The following is a 7689-nucleotide window of genomic DNA, read 5'->3' on the forward strand; positions in this document are numbered from 1 at the left end:
ACTGGGGACACGAAAGCGGACATATTTAGCGGAGAGCCATACCTTGTCTCCGGGAGCAAAAATGGGGGGAGTTCTTCTTTTCTTATCGGCAAACCTTTTCATGCGGAATGAAGCCTGTAAAAGAGAATTTTGGGTCTCTTTCCATATGGTGGAAAGATCACGAGTCACTTCATCCACAGCGGGCAAACCAGAGGGCAAGGGAGTAGGGAGGGGGGGAAGAGGGTGACGGCCGTACACCACAAAAAATGGGGACTTAGCAGAAGATTCAGAGACTCTGAAGTTGTATGAGAATTCGGCCCATGGTAGAAGGTCTGCCCAGTCATCCTGGCGGGAGGAAACAAAATGCCGTAAATAGTCACCCAGGACCTGGTTAATTCTTTCTACTTGCCCATTGGATTGGGGATGATAAGAAGAAGAGAAGTTTAATTTAATCTTGAGCTGTTTACAGAGGGCCCTCCAGAATTTAGACACGAATTGGACGCCTCTATCCGAGACGATCTGCGTGGGCAAACCGTGAAGACGAAAAATGTGTACAAAAAATTGTTTTGCCAACTGAGGCGCTGAAGGAAGACCAGGAAGAGGAATAAAATGTGCCATCTTGGAAAATCGATCAACGACCACCCAAACAACAGTGTTGCCACGGGATGGGGGTAAGTCTGTAATAAAGTCCATACCAATCAGTGACCAAGGCTGTTCGGGGACAGGCAGAGGATGAAGGAGACCAGCAGGCTTCTGGCGAGGAGTCTTATCCCGGGCACAGAAAGTACAGGCCCGCACAAAATCAACAACATCCGTCTCCACAGTCGGCCACCAATAGAAACGAGAGATGAGTTGCAAGGACTTTTTGATGCCCGCATGGCCTGCGAGGTGGGAGGAGTGTCCCCATTTGAGAATCTTGAGACGTTGGCGTGGAGAAACTAAGGTCTTCCCTGGAGGAGTTTGCCTGATGGAGGCTGGAGAAGTGGAGATCAGACAGTCAGGAGGAATGATGTGTTGCGGAGAGACCTCTACTTCCGAGGCATCCGAGGAACGAGAGAGGGCATCGGCCCTAATGGTCTTGTCGGCAGGGCGAAAATGAATTTCAAAGTTAAAACGGGCAAAGAACAACGACCACCTGGCCTGGTGAGGGTTCAGCCTTTGGGCAGACTGGAGATAGGAGAGATTCTTGTGATCGGTGTAAATGATAACTGGAAATTTTGATCCCTCCAGCAGATGCCTCCATTCCTCAAGCGCCAATTTAATGGCCAGTAGTTCTCGATCCCCGATGGAGTAGTTTCTCTCCGCCGGAGAGAAGGTCCTAGAAAAAAAACCACAAGTAACAGCATGCCCGGAAGAATTTTTTTGTAGAAGGACCGCTCCAGCTCCCACTGAGGAGGCATCTACCTCCAATAGGAAGGGTTTAGATGGGTCAGGTCTGGAGAGCACGGAAGCAGAAGAAAAGGCAGACTTGAGCCGTTTAAATGCGTCTTCCGCTTGGGGAGACCAGGACTTGGGATTGGCATTTTTCTTGGTTAAAGCCACGATAGGAGCCACAATAGTGGAAAAGTGTGGAATAAATTGTCTGTAATAATTGGCGAACCCCAAAAAACGTTGGATAGCACGGAGTCCGGAGGGGCGTGGCCAATCTAAGACGGCAGAGAGTTTATCTGGGTCCATTTGTAATCCCTGGCCAGAGACCAAGTATCCTAGGAAAGGAAGAGATTGACATTCAAACAGACATTTCTCCATTTTGGCATAAAGTTGATCAAAGAGTTCTGAGATAAGAGGTAGGGGGTAGCGGTTCTTTACCGTGATTTTATTAAGTCCGCGGTAATCAATGCAAGGACGTAAGGAGCCATCTTTTTTGGACACAAAAAAAAATCCAGCTCCGGCAGGAGAGGAGGATTTGCGGATAAACCCCTTTTTTAAATTTTCCTGGATGTATTCAGACATAGCAAGAGTCTCTGGAGCGGACAGAGGATAAATTCTGCCCCGGGGTGGAGTAGTACCCGGGAGGAGGTCAATAGGACAGTCATAAGGCCTGTGAGGAGGTAAAGTCTCAGCTTGCTTTTTGCAAAACACGTCAGCATAGTCCATATAAGCCTTAGGAAGACCGGTTACAGGGGGAACCACAGGGTCACGGCAGGGAGTACTGGGAACCGGTTTAAGACAGTCTTTGAAACAAGAAGTACCCCAGCTCTTGATTTCTCCTGTGGACCAATCAAGGGTTGGGGAATGGCGTTGAAGCCACGGTAATCCAAGAAGAATTTCGGAAGTGCAATTGGAGAGGACCAAAAACTTAATTTTTTCGTGATGAGGTCCGATGCACATTAGGAGGGGTTCCGTGCGGTAACGCACGGTACAGTCCAATCTTTCATTGTTAACACAATTGATGTAGAGGGGTCTGGCGAGACTGGTCACCGGGATGTTGAACCTGTTGATGAGAGAGGCCAAAATAAAATTTCCTGCAGATCCGGAATCCAAGAAGGCCATAGTAGAGAAGGAGAAGGTAGAGGAAGATATCCGCACAGGCACAGTAAGGCGTGGAGAAGCAGAGTTGACATCAAGAACTGTCTCACCTTTGTGCGGAGTCAGCGTATGTCTTTCCAGGCGGGGAGGACGGATAGGACAATCCTTCAGGAAGTGTTCGGTACCGGCACAGTACAGGCACAGATTCTCCATGCGGCGTTGTGTCCTCTCTTGAGGTGTCAAGCGAGACCGGTCAACTTGCATAGCCTCCATGGCGGGAGGCACAGGAACGGATTGCAGAGGACCAGAGGACCGGGGAGAAAAAACGCCTTGTGCGAACAAAGTCCATATCCTGGCGGAGCTCCTGACGCCTTTCAGAAAAACGCATGTCAATGCGGGTGGCCAGATGAATAAGTTCATGCAGGTTAGCAGGAATTTCTCGTGCGGCCAGAACATCTTTAATGTTGCTGGATAGGCCTTTTTTAAAGGTCGCGCAGAGGGCCTCATTATTCCAGGATAATTCGGAGGCAAGGGTACGGAATTGGATGGCGTACTCGCCAACAGAAGAATTACCCTGGACCAGGTTCAGCAGGGCAGTCTCAGCAGAAGAGGCTCGGGCAGGTTCCTCAAAGACACTTCGAATCTCCGTGAAGAAGGAGTGTACAGAGGCAGTGACGGGGTCATTGCGGTCCCAGAGCGGTGTGGCCCATGACAGAGCTTTCCCAGACAGAAGGCTGACTACGAAAGCCACCTTAGACCTTTCAGTAGGAAACTGGTCCGACATCATCTCCAAGTGCAGGGAACATTGCGAAAGAAAGCCACGGCAAAACTTAGAGTCCCCATCAAATTTATCCGGCAAGGATAGTCGTAGGCCGGAAGCGGCCACTCGCTGCGGAGGAGGTGCAGGAGCTGGCGGAGGAGATGATTGCTGAAGCTGTGGTAGTAGCTGCTGTAGCATCACGGTCAGTTGAGACAGCTGGTGGCCTTGTTGCGCTATCTGTTGCGACTGCTGGGCGACCACCGTGGTGAGGTCGGCGACAACTGGCAGTGGAACTTCAGCGGGATCCATGGCCGGATCTGCTGTCACGATTCGGCTGGCAGGAGGTGGATCCTCTGTGCCAGAGAGGGATTGGCGTGGACCGTGCTGGTGGACCGGTTCTAAGTTGCTACTGGTATTCACCAGAGCCCGCCGCAAAGCGGGATGGTCTTGCAGCGGCGGTAGCAACCAGGTCGTATCCACCAGCAACGGCTCAACCTCTCTGACTGCTGAAGATAGGCACGGTACAAGGGAGTAGACAAGAGCAAGGTCGGACGTAGCAGAAGGTCGGGGCAGGCAGCAAGGATCGTAGTCAGGGGCAACGGCAGGAGGTCTGGAACACAGGCTAGGAACACACAAGGAAACGCTTTCACTGGCACAATGGCAACAAGATCCGGCGAGGGAGTGCAGGGGAAGTGAGGTATAAATAGGGAGTGCACAGGTGAACACACTAATTAAGCCAACTGTGGCGCAGTGGCCCTTTAAATCGCAGAGACCCGGCGCGCGCGCGCCCTAAGGAGCGGGGCCGCGCGCGCCGGGACAAGACCGACGGAGAGCGAGTCAGGTACGGGAGCCGGGGTGCGCATCGCGAGCGGGCGCCTCCCGCATCGCGAATCGCATCCCGGCTGGGAGAGGTATCGCAGCGCACCCGGTCAGCAGGTCTGACCGGGGCGCTGCAATTGCGAGGATGTTGCGAGCGCTCCGGGGAGGAGCGGGGACCCGGAGCGCTCGGCGTAACAATATGTGTGTATTGCTGGAGTTGCAAACATGGGTGCACTTGACAAACTCAGCTCGGCTATTCCCCATTGAAAGATTGTTGCACCCAGGACCCTTAGCACTGGGATATGCTACTCAATACCACTGGCATGGCCAGATGTAAACAACATCTGACCTTTGTTGTGTATGTAACCATGGAGATTGTGATGTCGCCTAGGCCCACCAAAGAACAGCCTTGTCAGAAGCCGCACTTCCATGAGTAGAAGCAGCAGCACCATAGGTTGTCAAATAAGTTGGATTTAACCAAGACAAGTGAGTCCAATAGGATGCAGGTATGTCCTCTATCCTTACAGCTTCCCGTGGCTGTTGGTTTTATACCGTTTGGGGACAGCCAAGGAGGAGTCAGCAGGCAACACATGTAAGTGTGTGCTTGTGTGTGTGTGTGTGTGTGTTTCCTATACAGATCCTAAACCCAGTATCACATGCAAGTAGGAGGCAAAAGAAAGGTTCCTGCCAAAGCCAGGTTATGGATTGCATTTAAAAATGCTCCATCAGAGTGAAATGGACTCCCATCTTCCTGCTTAGCAATAATGATATGGGTTTAGGGTCTGCTGTGTGTACTGGTGGGTGACTGCCACCCAGCCAGGGTGTGTATGGGAGGCTGCCAGCCAGCCTCCCTTCCTACAAGTAGTGATGGTGCATGTGAAGGGGTTCCTCCCATTTCACAGTTATCACTTCTCGTCCTTCTTTTTGGCTGAGATCAAATGTGGTGTCTGTTTTTATCAGTTTAATATCTGATATGTCCCCTATCTGGTAGCATATATTAAGTGCACCACCAGGTTTCAGTGTTGGAAAGAAAGATTACCTGTTTATTTGCTGCTGCAGCTGCTTGCTGGCTAGTCCAGTGGGCCCTTACTGCAGGCAAAAGACAATAGGTTGTACCGCTTGTGTCTGGCCCCTGTTGGAGCGACCAGGCACAGGACTGCTGCTGCTGCTGAATGTCCTCTTTAATTGAATAAGCTCAGCAACCTGCACACCTGTGCAGGTTGGACATGACATGATAGGTAGCTGTCTTTCAGGTAGTGGGAGCTGAATCTTGTTAATTGACATGGGGGTGTCATTGCTGTTGAGTGACCATGCATTGGTACTGTGGTATTGGAATAATAAAAACAAATGTTGCCAGCCAGCCATCCATATAATGGATAGGACATCAGCTATGAGGCATTTGTTTGTACAAACTGCTGCTCACAACTAATGTTGCAATATAGTGTCTCCATCTGCTGGTGGTATTGAATAAGCAATAGTGCAATGATAGGGTCTGAAAAAGAAGAAAAATAAGAAGCAGCAGCATAGGAAAAAAGGAGGAAAGAAGGAAAACACGGAGAGAAGAAAAAAAAGAAGGTAGAAAAAGGTGAAAACATGTTTAAAAAAGTATTTCCATCTCTATCTCTCTCTATATATATATTTAAAAGAAATATATATATATATATATATATATATACAGAGAGAGAGAGAGAGATAAATATATATAGAGATAGATAGATACACATACATACATACATACATACATGCATATGTGTGTATTGTTGGAGTTGCAAATGTGTATGTAACCATGGAGATTGTAATGTCGCCTAGGACCACCAAAGAACAGCCTTGTCAGAAGCAGCACTTCCATGAGCAGAAGCAGCAGCACCATAGGTTGTCAAATAAGGCTGGGTCCACACTACGTTTTGTCCCATACGGGAGCGCATACGGCAGGAGGGAGCTAAAAGCTCGCGCTCCCGTATGTGACCGTATGCGTTCCCGTATGCCATTCACTTCAATGAGCCGACCGGAGTGAAACGTTCGGTCCGGTCGGCTCATTTTTGCGCCGTATGCGCTTTTACAACCGGACCTAAAACCGTGGTTGACCACAGTTTTAGGTCCGGTTTAAAAGCGCATACGGCGCAAAAATGAGCCGACCTGACCGAACGTTTCACTCCGGTCGGCTCATTGAAGTGAATGACATACGGGAGCGCATACGGTCACATACGGGAGCGCGAGCTTTTAGCTCCCCACTGCCGTATGCGCTCCCGTATGGGACAAAACGTAGTGTGGACCCAGCCTCAGCTGGATTTAACCAAGACAAGTGAGTCCAATAGGATGCAGGTATGTCCTCTATCCTTACAACTTCCCGTGGCTTTTGGTTTTATACCGTTTGGGGACAGCCAAGGAGGCGTCAGAAGGCAACAAAGGTAAGTGTGTGCTTGTGTGTGTTTCCTATGCAGATCCTAAACCCAGTATCAAATGCAAGTAGGAGGAGTAAGAAGGGTTCCTGCCAAAGCCAGGTTATGGATTGCATTTAAAAATGGTCCATCAGAGTGAAATGGACTCCCATCTTCCTGCTTAGCAATAATGATATGGGTTTAGGGTCTGCTGTGTGTACTGGTGGGTGACTGCCACCCAGCCAGAGTCAAGGCTGGACTGGGATACCGGGAAAATCCCCGGTGGGCCGATCACCTTGACTGCCAAATGGCCGGTGCATTGCCGTAGAACGAGATTTGCCATAGAATGAGATGGTCCGCCTCCATCACATCCTATTGGCTCACTCTTGTCACGTGACATATTTAAACGTCACGCATCGATGCGCACAGCAGTGTCAGTTTGGCTATCACAGGGAGAGGATCTCCTCTCCCTGTGATAGCTAAAGCTGCACGGAGCGCTCATGGCCTCTGTGGCCCGACAGAAGTTCACACATGTACGCAGCTGATACGGCTGGCTCATATACACTTACTCTATTATTACATGTACTGTTGATCCACAGCGCTATCGGGATCCCGATGCCCGATGGCGCTGTCATCAGTGTGCGTCCCCCATGCCCGCAGCTCTACTCCCCGTCCCATTAACGCTCAGGGAGCGGGGAACAGAAAGTAGAGCATCGGGCGCAGGTAAAGTAGTACTGCGCATGTGCAGCACTACGCGAATAACTTAACCTGCGCCCGATGCTCTACTTTCTGTTCCCCGCTCCCTGAGCGTCAACGGGACGGGGAGTAGAGCTGCGGGCGTGGGGCGCTCGCGGGGACGCACACTGATGACAGCGCCTTCGGGCTTCGGGATCCCGATAGCGCTGTGGATCAACAGTAAATGTATATGAGCCAGCCGTATGAGCTGCGTAAATGTGTGAGCTTCTGTCGGGCCACAGAGGCCATGAGAGCTCCGTGCAGCTTCAGCTATCACAGGGAGAGGAAATCCTCTCCCTGTGATAGCCAAACTGACACTGCTGTGCGCATCGATGTGTGACGTTTAAATATGTCATGTGACAAGAGTGAGCCAATAGGATGTGATGGAGGCGGACCATCTCATTCTATGGCAATGCACCGGCCGCACCATGTTAAAGAAGACTTCTTGGCCCGGTGCATTGCCGTGGAATGAGATTTGCCATAGAATGAGATGGTCCGCCTCCATCACATCCTATTGGCTCACTCTTGTCACGTGACATATTTAAACGT

The 7689-nt window shown here is 50.4% G+C and overlaps 1 pseudogene; it reads left to right on the forward strand.

Annotated features, from left to right (window-relative positions):
- The first annotated feature begins 4931 nt into the window (after window positions 1–4931).
- LOC130345065 (U2 spliceosomal RNA) lies at window positions 4932–5039 on the forward strand (annotated as a pseudogene).
- Window positions 5040–7689: the final 2650 nt, after the last annotated feature.

The sequence above is a fragment of the Hyla sarda genome, unplaced genomic scaffold (assembly GCF_029499605.1).
Source record: "Hyla sarda isolate aHylSar1 unplaced genomic scaffold, aHylSar1.hap1 scaffold_742, whole genome shotgun sequence".
Lineage (NCBI taxonomy): Eukaryota > Metazoa > Chordata > Amphibia > Anura > Hylidae > Hyla > Hyla sarda.